We start from the raw sequence: 12,460 nt of genomic DNA on the forward strand, positions 1-12,460 counted from the left end.
CATAAATCCTTTAGCAGTTTCGCAGCGCTACATGTTTAGGTGGTTTCGTAGCGTGCTACGAAACTGGGAATTTGTTCGAGTTTTCAGTGGAGGCCAAAATCCTAGCATGCCTATTGTACAGAGTTCTGCAGATGAGAGCAGCGACAGTGATTTCAAGGAAGCGGTGGTCTCTGCAATGTCTAAACTTTTGCACTCAAATCTTTTGCAGGCATTAAGCTCGTTTGTAGATAAAGACAGAAGTAGTGCTGTCTGGTGACAGAATTGATGCATAAGGATCTTCATAGCTTCATCAACGAATGGATGCAAAGTTAAACATTGCGGGATGGGATGGTGAGAAATTATATACTGTTGAAACAACTGCTGAGGTGTATCTCATCTATAGGCACTCGGCACTATGTATGGAGGTGATGAAGTCGCAGCTATAGTTCTTGATCTGGGGTCTCATACTTGTAAAGCTGGTTATGCAGGCGAAGATGCCCCAAAGGTAGTTTTTCCTTCTGTTGTGGGATCTATTGAGCAAACAGGGATGGCTGATGCAGTCAAAGTTGAAGGAGATTTAGAATCTTCAGATGCCAAAATGAATGTCAAGCTAGACTCTGAGAAGTCCAAATCCAAGCGGAAATTGTATGTTGGTTCTCAAGCTCTGGGCTACCGACATGATTTTATGGAGGTGATTCCAGCTCTGAAGGATGGTATTGTTGCTGGTTGGGATGTTGTGGATAGCAGATGGGACCATGCTTTTCGGGAGCGCTTGCTAATTGACCCAAAGGAGCATCCTATATTGTTAGCTGAACCATCCTCCAATTCACAACAACAAAGGGAGAGAGCAGCAGAGCTTATGTTTGAAAGTCACAAGGTGCCAGCCCTATTTTTAGCAAAGAATGCGGTATTAACTTCCTTTGCTTCAGGACGTCCTACTTCTTTAGTTGTTGACTGTGGTGGTGGATCGACAACTGTTGCTGCAGTCCATGATGGTTATGTTATTTAAAAGGCTGTGGTGTCTTCTCCCATTGGCGGTGAGGTTTTAACTGACTGCCTTATGAGGTTTTTGGAGAGTAAAGGGATTTTGGTCAAGCCTCGATATTCATTCAAGAGAAAGGAGGCTCGACCGGGAGAATTTCAAATTGTAGATCTTGATTTTCCTAATACAACTGCAAGCTACAAAAGATACTCACAGATGTTTATTGTAAATGATTTCAAGGAAGCTGTCTGCCGTGTACCAGACACAGTCGTTGATGAATCTTCTTATTCTAACATTCCAACAACAATCTTATGAACTCCCAGATGGACAGATATTAGGATTTGGAGCTGATAGATTCAAATTTCCTGATCTTATATTCAACCCGTCCCTACTTCAGACACTGCCTCATATGGAAAAGCTTGATAATTTAGGGCATTCACTTCGCGGGCTTCCCCAGATGGTTATCGAGAGTATAAATAAGTGTAATATGGATAATTTAGTGCTTCGTTCAGATATGTGTCAATACGCGGGTTTATATGGGAGCACCGCTTTCATATCATGGCTGAGGTCTATACAAATGGGCCGGTGAAGATTTCTTTCCGCTGTGGGTGAAACCGATTATTGGCAGGTGGCAAATTCATGGAATAGCATTTATGTCTTGGGCGCAAGTGTTTGATGAAGTGCCAGAGAGAGATGTAGTTCATTATCTTCGTGGCCTAGCTCCACAAGAGTTCTTTTTCCACGCAAACGGGTGGTAGAGAAGGTTTTGTCAATGGCTTGCTGAATGGTTTATCTTATGATCATGTGTTTCCTGATGCAAACAACCCAAACAGCCAGGCAATGTTTATGTCCCAAAGTATTCGAGATAAATCGGTGAATGGATGGTTGGAAGCTTTTTTATGCTCCATGGCCGCGCTCAAGAAACTGGATTGACCTCTTCGATGCCATTTTTGTCAAGGTTCATTTCATTGGAAATGTTCGGTATCTTCCCATTTCTCGGATAAACTCAGTACATGTTTACCTGTTACAAGTGCCACGGTGTTAAGTTGCTAAAGAGCAAGCCTGAAGTCAGAGTGCAATCGGAGAAAAAGATTTTGTCAACTTGCAAACGGCGCAGGCTTTCAAAAAAAAACTAGAGGAAATTGGGAAGGTTTAGAAATCCCCAGAAGAAGTAGACAGTTTGCATGGCGAGCTTCTGTTGAAATGGCAAGGAGTGTATCACAACTAGCTGTACAGATAAGGAACCTTGATGCTTGCATTAGATGGGATGACCTTTTAAATTCAGAGAATTTCTGTCAACTTAAAATGGTAGGAGACAAAGAGTCTGCTGTCTTCAAGAAGACTGTTATTTGTGCCAAGAATTCAGAAAATGGTCTGATAAAGTATTTGATAGACTTTGGGAAACAGAAAGCCATCCCAACTTGCATTGTTAAACAGGGAACAAAGGTTGAGGAGGCCTTAGATGGTACATGTAAGTATTGGCTTAGCGAGTATCATGTGCCTCTGTGCTTGTTGAAGGATTTTGAAGAGGAAGTGCAATTATGTGCCCACCCAAACAAAGGTTCAAAGAGATTCCGTAAGGTTCATTATAGACTCTCAAAAACTTCCAAGTTGGATGTTTTTACCATCCTCCTGGCAAAATTAAAAGGAGAAGCATTTGTACCTGGTTTTGCCAAGTTATTTAAATGTCTTGTTAAAGAATGTGGAGAAACAGTACTCCAATCCTTGCAGAGCCTTTTAGAAGAGTTACTGGAAAAGGAAGGGATGGGAAAACTATACCATTGTTGCGAAAAAATTATGGATTGCCTTGCTGAACCATTACCTAGTACAGTTCCAACTCGCATGGTGGCTAAAAGGTTTGACCTTCTATGTGCGACTTTAGTAAAGGTGTCTCCTTCCTTCATGTCAACTGCAGAAATCAACTTACAAGATAAATTATTAGAGGAGGTTTTGAATTGCTTGGATCATTCTGTTGCTCAGGTATGAGAATCTGTTGGGACTACTCTTAGTGTTTTGAGCTCAAACATTCGTTTTTCCTCATCTCTCGGGGGTCAAATATCTGATCCAATCAGAAGACTTGATTGGAGTGCACTTCTTGTTGAAAAAGCTTCCTCTTTTACAAAAAGATTCATAGTGCTCTGTGACAGCAAGATTGGATTAGCAATAGTAATTCAATATTTGTTGACCTGGACTTGGATTGCAAAGATATGTGAGCAGAGCCATTCTGAGAGGAACATAAATTTAGATGCTACAGATGGTACCTAAGTTTGGATTTATATTTATATCAGGGCACAATACTTGTAATGCAGAGGTCTTGTTTAAAACCTAATGGTCACAAATCATCGGTCCTTTCAAGAACAGATTTAAAAGAATCAGTATAGGACCAGCATACTCAAGACAGACAGATCCAGCGAGATGATGAATATTATGATGAAGAACTGATATATTTTCCTTTAATGCTTAAAATCTGACATGGCAAAGGTGGAGCAGCTCATCAAAGACCGACAAACAGGGGCCTATGTTTAGGGTAACAGAAAGATATGTCATTAAAGACAAACATGGAACATTAAAGGTTCATCACAGCCACCGCCAGAAAGAGAGCAGATGTCAAAGAATGAAGTTCATTGTAATCAAAGCCATCAAACCTACCGCTGTAGTGATCCACTTGGCAGAGAATGAATCTTGATTGTAATAAATGCTATGTACAGCATGATGTAGGAGAGGGGGTATGTAGACTCCCTACTTTACACCTTATCCTCCATCATTACCTACTGTTTTCATCACTTTCCTCTCTCTTTTACCTCATTTTCCACCCAGATCATTACATTAGTTGTCATTAAACATGATCAAGTGAGTTTTGCTAATGGGTAATTGTTTTGTTTAGTTTTTGACATACTTGCAGGTATTCCGCAGCCATCTGCTGATTCCGCAGCCATCTGATGATCCCGCAGCCATTTTATTGTTCTCAAGGTTCCACGTGCTATTTTGTAGAATGAGCCATGTGGGCATGTTGGAATATACATGCTCGAGGTTCCTGTGCCATCAGTTCAGCTGGCCACGTCATTTGTACCTCCGGTCAAAGGGGGTCAAGTTTCGGTCAAATAAAGGCAGCTTAACGTGGATACGTAAGCTGTTTGATCACGTCGGTGGAAAAGGTGACCTGTCCATGTTTTGAAAGCCGTGGGGGACATGATCTAATGTTAGATTCATTGCCCATATCGACCAGGACCTCCAGCTTGACCACGAAGCCTATGACGTGTTAATTGCACCTTTAATACGCATGACAGTTAGTTCATTTTCTGTTTTTATGTTTACGTATTAGGCCATCTTACAGATGCCTATATATACTTGCGTCTGCGTACGCTGATGTTACCTTTTCAGATGCTGTAGTGTATGTATTTGTGAGAATTTTGGCACGTTTTCAAACTCTGTTTTTATAAGAGCTGTTCCAGCACTTTTGGATTATGTATCTTTGCATATAAAGTAATGGAAACGCTGTTTTGAAGTCTTAAGAGCATCTGAGTTTTCTGTGGATAATATGAATGGAGGGCCCCTATTCGTATTAACCTTGTAAAGTATTTTCATGTTCATATTTCTGCAATTTCTTTATTTTACAAACAGAATTTCCTTTCTTGAGTTATGTATAGCTTGATTTCTCTTTATTGCTGCAGCCTTTCTTTTCACTGATCAGATTTACTTCTTTGCAGGTTTTCACCCGGGATTAAGTGTGTTGTGTTTGCTTTAATATCTAATGGTAGTTGCAGTTGTCTTGTTCATAATGCTACCCTTTTTACTCTGTTTTCTAGACTAGTTTTAGCTTAGTTTTACAAGTTGGATGCTAACTAATTTATGCTCTCTTTATCATGAATGGCTTATGTTTCAAGAGAACAGAACACTAATTAATTGCAGCTTGTATTTGAGTAGTCTTGGCTTGTGATACTAATACTTTTTCCACTTGTTACACATAATCACATATGTAGGAAGCAGTATGTTGGAAAAGGCTTAGTAGTGTTACAATTTGTCAATTAGAGTAGATTAGAGTTTTTACCAATTCTTGGGTTTGTCTTCAGCTACCTCCTAATCGTGTTTTACGCAGTACTATGTGGTAGAAGCAGGGAGTTAGGAGGAGATAATCATTAACAACAATCCTTGAAGTGATTTTCTTGTTTCTTTTATTTGCAGCAGTATGGATAGAGACTAATGCCATTAGAACGTGGTCATTTACTTTCAAGTCATTTTAATTTATTCATTTCTTTCAAGTTCTTTTCCTTTACAAGTTCAGCAAGTAATTAGAAATCACCATCACACACACTTTCACTCATCTAGAACTCACCTCTCACACACTTGCACTCATCTGTCTATAATCATCACTCCATCTTAGGAAGATAAGTTAACCATAAACAACACCCCCAAACGACAAAAGCTCTAAGAAAGTTACTTAAGTACATATAGTACACCCTCACTTCATCAGCTTACGAGCCCCGGGTTGACAATTAATGACATCAATTTAGGAACACTAAATTGACTAAACATTTTGGCGCCGTTATCCATACTGCTGCAAATGAAAGAAACAAGAAAATCACTTCAAGGATTGTTGTTAATGATTATCTCCTCCTAACTCCCTGCTTCTACCACATAGTACTGCGTAAAACACGATTAGGAGGTAGCTGAAGACAAACCCAAGAATTGATAAAAACTCTAATCTACTCTAATTGACAAATTGTAACACTACTAAGCCTTTTCCAACATACTGCTTCCTACATATGTGATTATGTGTAACAAGTGGAAAAAGTATTAGTATCACAAGCCAAGACTACTCAAATACAAGCTGCAATTAATTAGTGTTCTGTTCTCTTGAAACATAAGCCATTCATGATAAAGAGAGCATAAATTAGTTAGCATCCAACTTGTAAAACTAAGCTAAAACTAGTCTAGAAAATAGAGTAAAAAGGGCAGCATTATGAACAAGACAACTGCAACTACCATTAGATATTAAAGCAAACACAACACACTTAATCCTGGGTGAAAACCTGCAAAGAAGTAAATTTGATCAGTGAAAAGAAAGGCTGCAGCAATAAAGAGAAATCAAGCTATACATAACTCAAGAAAGGAAATTCTGTTTGTAAAATAAAGAAATTGCAGAAATATGAACATGAAAATACTTTACAAGGTTAATACGAACAGGGGCCCTCCATTCATATTATCCACAGAAAACTCAGATGCTCTTAAGACTTCAAAACAGCGTTTCCATTACTTTATATGCAAAGATACATAATCCAAAAGTGCTGGAACAGCTCTTATAAAAACAGAGTTTGAAAACGTGCCAAAATTCTCACAAATACATACACTACAGCATCTGAAAAAGGTAACATCAGCGTACGCAGACGCAAGTATATATAGGCATCTGTAAGATGGCCTAATACGTAAACATAAAAACAGAAAATGAACTAACTGTCATGCGTATTAAAGGTGCAATTAACACGTCATAGGCTTCGTGGTCAAGCTGGAGGTCCTGGTCGATATGGGCAATGAATCTAACATTAGATCATGTCCCCCACGGCTTTCAAAACATGGACAGGTCACCTTTTCCACCGACGTGATCAAACAGCTTACGTATCCACGTTAAGCTGCCTTTATTTGACCGAAACTTGACCCCCTTTGACCGGAGGTACAAATGACGTGGCCGGCTGAACTGATGGCACAGGAACCTCGAGCATGTATATTCCAACATGCCCACGTGGCTCATTCTACAAAATAGCACGTGGAACCTTGAGAACAATAAAATGGCTGCGGGATCATCAGATGGCTGCGGAATCAGCAGATGGCTGCGGAATACCTGCAAGTATGTCAAAAACTAAACAAAACAATTACCCATTAGCAAAACTCACTTGATCATGTTTAATGACAACTAATGTAATGATCTGGGTGGAAAATGAGGTAAAAGAGAGAGGAAAGTGATGAAAACAGTAGGTAATGATGGAGGATAAGGTGTAAAGTAGGGACTCTACATACCCCCACTACGAGGGCATTGCATGTCCTCATGCAAAAACACTGATCAATCAACCTGCTGTGATGCTTCTGCCAAGACATCCAATCTCCTCTTCTTTCTCTGTGTAGACACATTCACCCTTGGCTTCTTTACTAAGCATCTGAACTTTAGGTTGATCAAGGCTCTGTTGAGCTTTTTGCATCTCTTCCTTAACTTCTTGTTATTTCTTTGCCACAGGCCCAAATGTAACATGGTGTTATCATGAATCATCTTATCCAATTTGGCTTGCTCTTTCAACTTCTCATTTTCTTGCGTGATATGTCGATTTAGAACCTCAAAAAGTTCCTGTTTCAAGGAGTGGACTTGTTGTTCTAAAGGCTGAACATTACTAGGGCCAGCGGCTGCTTGCTCCAATGTTTCCAGATAATTATACACTTTTTGCTGCTCCGGGTCCACTTCAGGTGACTTTTTGGGACTTGGTTCATAATCAAATTCAGATCCATGTTCATGCTCAAGTTCATGTTCAAACGGACTTTCCTCACGTGGAGGAGAAGTCTCAATGTGCTCAGCGTGTGGAGGACTTGTAACACCTTTTTGAGGTGAACTTAAGTCAATGAAGAATGACTGTTTACCCTTTGTGGCCCCTACTTTTCTATTTTGCAATCCGCTGCTCCTTCTTACAGAGGTAGTACTCTGTTTTCCTTTTGGTATTTTCTGCTGTTTTTCTTTTGGTACTCTTTGCTTCTGTTTTTCCTCCTTTTTGGAGAGAGCAGTTTTGTGAAGTTTGGCCATTCTTTGAGCTAAGGGTTGAGTGTCTTCCTCACTAGTATCCTCAGGAGTGAAGGGAGTTTCTTGGACTACAGATTTACCTTTATCTTGCTTACATTTCTTCTTCCCTTCTTTCCTTTTCTGAGCAATTTCTTGAGCAAGTTCTAAAAGGGTTTCAGAGATAATTCCTTGGGCTGCTTGGTTATCATCTTTAGTAAATCCAGGATCAATATCCTGTTCAGAATGCTGTATATCAGTTTCCTCATCAAACTGGTCTTGAACTGTTTCCTCTTGGGCAGTTGTTTCTTGGTTAACCCCCTCACTTCATCAGCTTACGAGCCCCGGGTTGACAATTAATGACATCAATTTAGGAACACTAAATTGTCTAAACAACGAGTTTCCTGTGTCAGGAGCGCATGTGCACGCCTCTGTGTTTGCACACAGTTGCGTATGCAAATTTTTGCATTGTTTTTTCAAATATTTCAGCCCATATATATTTGTTGCCTTGTCTTTTCAATCTCTGTGTGGTCAATAGCTGTCTGAAGAATTTAATTATTCTGCAAGCTTACTATTTCAAAGTCTCTTCCTCATTGAAAAGATTTGGCCTAGGTTTTCTTCTTTAGCGAGTTTGTAATTTGTGTTTTGGCACACAAGACTTCGTCCTGAAGTTCTTGATTGTTCTGGTCCTCCAGAACACGAGATTGTTTTCAATTTCAGTGTCAAGCCTGGATTTCAAATCTACTTGCTTTGCTCTCCTTTGTTTTGTGGCCTCATAGCTTTTCTTTCTTTTTGAAAGTCTTTTTGACGAATTTGGAAGTATTTATTTCCTAGCTTCTTGGTCAGTTTGTCAAACTCTTTGCTACTATTTGGGTCGTTTTGTACAAGTTGAAGTCTTTTTGCTCAAGTTTTCGTTCATTTTTGAGTTTGTAACTTGCAAAGACTCCTTGTGCTCTTTTTTCAATCTTTTGAGTTTTAGTAGCATTTTGGTGATTTCAAAAAGTTGTTTTGGTTGCTTCTTTAAAAAAGAAAAGATCTCAAAAAACTTTGTTTTTGTTTTTCTTTTGCCAAGTTTGGTTTATGGTTTCTTTTTGTTGTTGAAAGTGAATTGCGATCTTTTACAATTTGTCCTTCTTGTTTGGAGAGAATTTTGTGTTCAAAATTTGTATCCTCTTCAGTACTTAAGTTGGCTCATTGTTAGTTATAAACAATTTCTTTTGCTTTTTGAGTGTTATTTAGGATCTTTCATCTCCATTATATCTTGCATTAGGGTAGTTTGCATTGTTAAAGAATTCATAGTCTTTTAGTTTTTGGGTGTGTGAAGTGTGTTTCAAGAAAAGAAGAGAAAAAGTACTTTGCTTTGTAGAAGTTTCGTAGAACCCGTATAGAGATCTCTTTTCATTGAAGAAAAAATGATTGCATTCATGTAGTTAGTTTTTCATTGATTTCTGTTGCGTCATACAAACATCATTGGTTTCACTCCCATCTTTACCCTTGACTTAAAGAACAACCATTAAAATCAAGCGATTAATTAAAATAAAATAGAACTTTTATGTTGTCATCAGAATACACCAACAAGTTTAGGTTTATTAGGGCCTTGGATTAGGTGAGAGGAGAGTTAACTCTCCAAGGTCACTCAAAATTACAAAACATAGAAGTTTGATTAATGAGCGAAATCCAATAGCGTTAGGGAGACTGGGAAAGCTCTGTAACTGGGAGTAAATCATGAGGGAGAGTGAAGATAAGGATGAGAGATACCTCCTCTCTTACTTGTTGGATCTTGCCTCATGACTATTCTGCCCGGCTTCTGATATGAGTTGGTGACCATAGTTGCCTATCCTAGGGATCACACAGGTGGTTGCGGAGGGGAATCCTATGGCACCTAAGGCTGACGTTGTATCACGTTTAGCAGTACTTCTGGAGGGTACCCTTGCGAAGCTTGGGTGCTTGCACTGGAAAAGGCTGTTGTCTGGAGGTCAGCGTAACTGCCTCTGATACCTTTGCTAGTAGGTTTGGGGCATAATTACACCAATATATTTTTGGAAGGCCCTTGTTATTAACTTTCTTGTATTTTGGTGTCCGGTCCTAATCACCTGGAGCGGAAATACTCGAGAGTTGTTTGATTGTTGATATATTTAGGGACTTTTTAGTGAGTGTTCTTTGCTCCAAGTCAGCCCAACTTTATAATTTTTTGAGTCTTTAAGTATATCTTTTAAATAATTCAAAGTGGCTGATCGACCATCTCGATGTTCTAGGAGACTTCGTGGGCTATCAACTACGAGTCTTGAGCCTTCTCCTAGAAGGCATAGGAGCAATTTTGCCAGTGGTTTTCAACCAGTGGTAGCAGGCGCATCGGAGATTGATCCTCCACTTGGGGTCATTAATTCACAAGATAAACCTGGCACCAATAGAGAGTTAGAGAGGAACACACCAATTCTTTCTCAAGTACTTTTTCAGTCGAAAGATAAGGTCGAAGTTGAAGAGATTTCAGAGTCGGTTGCAGCTTCGAATTCTCCTCTTCCTCTTGATCATCCATATGTTCTATTGTACATCGGAACCCCAACTCATAGGCCTTCAAGCCCAGGTTTACACCCATCTATTCCTTCGATGACCACTGCTGGAAGCATGGCATCTACAACGAGTGTTGAGAGTGTGCAGACTCCCATATCTGTACAAGGAGGAGGAACTATTTCCATCCCTTCTATTACTCCCAGCACGGCTATATTTGGGTCTACTTCCATTCTGTCAACGAGTGGAAGTTCTCAGGCTACTGCATCCGGTTTTGGATTTATCCCTTATGGAATGCCGTCTCACGGGATTCCTTCAGTTCCTTTGAACATACCATCGACCGCCTCCACATCCATGATGAGTGGATCGACTTCTTTTCAGGGTTTCCCATTTGGAAGTGGTCATATACCACACTCCAATCCAACAATAGGGTCAATGCCTTTTTCCTTTACAGGTCAAGGTAATAACCCATTCCAGAGTTGGACAAACCTTGCAGTTAGTGGGATAGGAGCTGGGAATCAATTTTATTCTGACCAACAAGGGAATGTGCTGTATTCTTCAGTTAATTCGTTTCAGAATTTTCCACCCTTTGCTAATGCATGGAATCCTTATCAAGGGCTATTAGCTCCTTTTAACACTTTGTTAGGGGATAACTTCACTAGTTACGGAGGATTTTCGGTAGGAGTTGGTCAAACTCCAAATTTTGCTGGACCACAAGGAGCACCTTTTGGTTCGGTAGGCTCTACGAGTTACTTCGAGCAACTTGGTGTTTTTCAAAATCCAGGTCATTCTTTTCAGACCTTTGGGAACCCCGCTCGCACTGGATGGAATTCCCAAGGTCTGCCACGACTCCCTTTTCTGGCCACGCTGAACTTGCCAGACTTAACTAAATTGACAAATGATTCGATTCGGTACAATCCGGCTTGGCCTTCGGTCCCAACTAAACTTCCCTCGGATATCCCAAAATTCAAAGGGAAGAGTGGTGAAGATCTGGGAGACCATGTAACCACATTTCACTTATGGTGCTCATCCAACTCCCTGATAGATGATTCGATCAGGTTGAGGTTATTTCAGCACACCCTAACTAGAAATGCGGCCAAATGGTATATAGAGTTTCCAGGGGGCACCTATACTTCTTTTTTTGATTTGGCTAATGTCTTTTTGAACCATTTTCAGTTGCCTGTCTGATATGAAGCCGAAACTAAACTTTTGGCTAACTTTCAGCAAGACACCACAACTCACATTTCGGATCACATCCAGGAATGGAGGAGGAGGAAAAGGCTTATCAAAGCTGAAATCCTGCCAGAGTTCCTTCTTGAATGGTTTCTCAAATCATTACAACCTGAGATCTCAAAGGATGTGTCTCTCTCTGGTGTTTATACGGAAGAGCAGGCCATTTTCAGAGCCCAGCAATTGGAACTGATATATTCTCAGTCTGGGGTTCTTCAGAAAATTCTACCTGATGCTCCTAGATCTAAGGTCGATTTAGCCAAACTGAAACCAGGTCCCCATGCCGATGGTATAGTCGGATCAATTGATGTTAACGTGGTGAACCTATTGAATCAATTACAACAGTTGTCTCTACAAACTGCTTCTTCTACCCAGGCAACATCGTCTATACCTACACCTTCCCAACCTACCTCTATAAACGCCATCCAGACCACTAACCCCAAAGGAAATCAACAATCTGATGGGAAGAGGAAGGGATGAGGTAAGAAGAAGAACCAGGAAGGAAAAGGAAATGCAAACAAACCTGACAATGATGCTGGAGAGGGTAGGAAAGAGTCCAAGAAAAAGGTAAAATTTCCATGCAAGTTATGCAATGGAGATCATCTGACTCACCTCTGCCCTAAGATGCAAGACGCTCAGCGCTTATTAGTACAGCAAGGGTCCTCTAGCTCCCAAGCTGTTCTGACTAACCCTTTTCCCCAAGGGTAGCAATTACTTGTTGGTGCAAATTCTAATGCTGGTACCTCCGCTGGGGGCAACCAAGAAGGGGAAAATTCGTCAAATGTTTATATGATGAGCTCTCATATCGACGTCACTACGCGAGCACGCGATTATGGTGAATCAGAAACATCTAAGGCTAAATCTGTTCCCGAAGCCACATAACCACTTCATATTGAGCAACCCTTTGTTGAGTCTATACCTCGGATACCAAAAGGCTCCGCAAAGCGCTTGACTATTAACCCTAATGCTAGGGCAGCCCAGAACTACTTGATTGTAGAAGATCTGGC

The 12,460-nt window shown here is 40.3% G+C and overlaps 1 pseudogene; it reads left to right on the top strand.

Moving 5' to 3' along the window:
• Positions 1–347: 347 nt before the first annotated feature.
• On the top strand, positions 348–1,550 carry LOC149223117 (actin-related protein 4 pseudogene; annotated as a pseudogene).
• Positions 1,551–12,460: the final 10,910 nt, after the last annotated feature.

The sequence above is a fragment of the Pinus tabuliformis genome, chromosome Q (assembly GCF_031772625.1).
Source record: "Pinus tabuliformis cultivar Carrire ecotype Pingquan chromosome Q, CPIR1, whole genome shotgun sequence".
In the NCBI taxonomy this organism is placed as follows: Eukaryota; Viridiplantae; Streptophyta; class Pinopsida; order Pinales; family Pinaceae; genus Pinus; species Pinus tabuliformis.